Here is a 3002-nt window from a genome sequence, read left to right as displayed (position 1 = left end):
ATATATATATATAAATATATTATAATATTAGTATATTGTGTGTGTGTGTGTGTGTGTGTAAGCAGGCCCTGAGAAACTCAGTTGGTTAGATTGTTTCATTACTTAAATTGATTATTTGATTGATTAGATTTTCTGATTGATAAATTGCTGTAATTTTTTCATTTTATAGTTGATTTAAAATTGTAAATCAGTCTGAATTCAAATTTTAGATTGAAGCACTTATGATGACACGTATGGATGTCAATTAAGATGCTGTGAAGAAGGGAAGCTGAGTACTAGGATTATTTGATTCATTATTTGATTTTTTGATTGATAATTTGTTTATTAGATTTATTATTTGATCGATTATTTGATTTTTGATTGGTTTCTCATGCAGTATTAGACTGATCATGATCTTGATTATTAGATGATTTGATTAATTTTGTAGTTGAAAATTTGATTGAATTTTGGGTTCATTTTTTTTGATAATTTACTTGATTCATAGATTCAAGGGTCAGAAGGTACCTCAGTGGGCCATCTTGTCCGACACCCCGCACCAGGCAGGCAAGAAAAGGGTCACCAAACCTGGGATCATGTGATCCCAGCCAGCTGCCTCTCCAGTCTCCTCTTGAAGACCCCCAAGGATGGGGCAAGCACCACCTCCCTTGGAAGCCCATTCCATAGTTTCATAGTTGGTAGGGTCGGAAGGGACCTGAGCAGACCAAGTCCGACCCCTGCCATGGCAGGAAGGAGTACTGGGGTCAAACGACCGCAGCAAGGTGTTCTTCTAGCTTCCTCTTAAAGTCCCCCAGGGTAGGAGCCAGTACCACTTCTCTTGGAAGTTGGTTCCAGATCCTAGCCGCCCTGACAGTGAAGTAGCGCCTCCTGATATCTAGCCTGAATCTACTCTCTGCCAGGTTGTGACCGTTATTTCTTGTCACTCCTGGGTGTGCTTGGGGGAACAGGGACTCCACCAATGCCTGCTGGTCCCCTCTGACTAGTTTGTAAACAGCCACTAGATCGCCCCTCAGCCTTCTTTTGTGGAGGCTGAACAGGTTCAGGTCCCTTAGCCTTTCCTCGTAAGGCCTGCCCTGCTGCCCCCTGATCATGCGCGTGGCCCTCCTCTGGACCCTCTCCATGTTGTCCACATCCCTCCTCAAGTGTGGAGCCCAGAACTGGATGCAGTACTCCACCTGTGGCCTGACCAGTGTTGCATAGAGGAGGAGGATCACCTCCTTGGACCTGCTTGAGATACATCTGTGGATGCATGACAAGGTGTGGTTGGCCTTCCTGACTGCGTCCCCACACTGTTGACCTATGTTCATTTTGGCGTCAATAATGTCACCAAGATACTTTTCTGCCTCTGCACTGACGAGAAGGGAGTTCCCCAGTCTGTAGGACTGCTGCTGGTTCTCCCTCCCCAGGTGCAGCACCTTGCACTTGTCAGTGTTGAAACCCATCCTGTTTTCATCCGCCCACCCCTGTAACCTGTCTAGGTCCAATTGCAGCCTATTCCTCCCTTCTAGCGTGCCCACCTCCCCCCACAACTTAGTGTCCTCTGCGAATTTGAACAGGGTGCTTTTCCCCCCCTTGTCTAAGTCGCTGATGAAGATGTTGAACAGTGCAGGCCCGAGGACCGAGCCCTGAGGAGCCCCACTGCCCACGTCCCTCCAGGTTGAATAAGACCCGTCCACTACCACTCTCTGGGTGCGGCCCTCCAGCCAGTTAGTGACCCATCTGACTGTGTAGGTGTCGACGCCACAGTCCCCTAGTTTTTCAATGAGAATGGGGTGGGAGACAGTGTCGAAGGCCTTCCTAAACTCCAGAAAGACTACGTTCACTGCTACACCTGCGTCTAAGGATTTTGTAACCTGGTCATAGAAGGCCACCAGGTTGGTCTGACAGGACCTGCCTCTAATGAACCCATGTTGATTACCCCTAAGCATAATCTCCCCTGCTGGCCCCTCATGGACATGCGCCAGGATAATTCTCTCAAAAAGCTTACCCAGGATCGAGGTAAGACTAACTGGCTTATAGTTTCCTGGGTCCTCCTTCCTCCCTTTTTTGAAAATGGGAACCACATTGGCCCTTTTCCAGGCCTCTGGCACCACACCAGAGCACCATGAGTGCTTGTAAATCCATGCAAGGGGTCCCACAATGACCTCTGCTAATTCCCTCAGCACTCTGGGGTGGAGATCTTCAGGACCAGCTGTTTTAAATACGTCCAGTCCCACCAGAAGTTCCCTGACTAGATCCTCACTGACCCTAGGCCTGGGTGTGCCTCCCCTGGGATCCTGGCAACCCTCACCGTGAAGAACTTTTTTCTCATGTCCAGTCTAAACCTACATTCCAGTAGCTTATGGCCATTGTTCCTTGTTGTTCAAAGGGGTACCCTGGTAAACAGATCGTCGCCTACTGCAAGTTGCTCTCCCCTTATGAATTTGTACGCCGTCACAAGGTCCCCTCTCAGCCTTCTCTTGGAAAGGCTGAAGAGGTTAAGGTCCCTCAGCCTTTCCTCGTAGGACCTTCCCTGCAGGCCTCCAATCAGGCGAGTGGCTCTTCTTTGGACCCCCTCCAGCTTGTCCGCATCCTGCTTGAGCTGCAGCGTCCAGAACTAGACCCAGTACTCCAGCTGTGGTCTGACCAGTGCCACGTAGAAAGGGAGAATCATCTTCCTGGACCTGTGTGTGAAGCACCTACGGATGCACGGCAAGGTGCGATTGGCTCTGCCTACTACTTCCTCACATTGCCAGCTCGTATTCATCCCAGAGTCAACAGTGACTCCAAGATCTCTTTCTGCCTCAGTGGTGCTGAGAAGGTCGCCCCCCAGCCTATAGGTATGATGGCAGTTCTTTCTCCCTAGATGCAGGAAGCCCTGAGAAACTCGGCTGGTTAGATTGATTAATTACTTAAATTGATTCTGTGACACATTTGATGAGTGTGTCAACTGAATGACAGCAAGGGACACGGACAGCTCCATGAACACTTTTATTTAAACACTTTCTAAAACTATGAAATAAAAC

This window comes from Alligator sinensis, unplaced genomic scaffold, assembly GCF_000455745.1.
Source record: "Alligator sinensis unplaced genomic scaffold, ASM45574v1 scaffold709_1, whole genome shotgun sequence".
Classification (NCBI taxonomy): domain Eukaryota; kingdom Metazoa; phylum Chordata; order Crocodylia; family Alligatoridae; genus Alligator; species Alligator sinensis.
The sequence above is the reverse complement of the archived record's forward strand: the minus strand, read 5'-3'. Positions refer to the sequence as shown.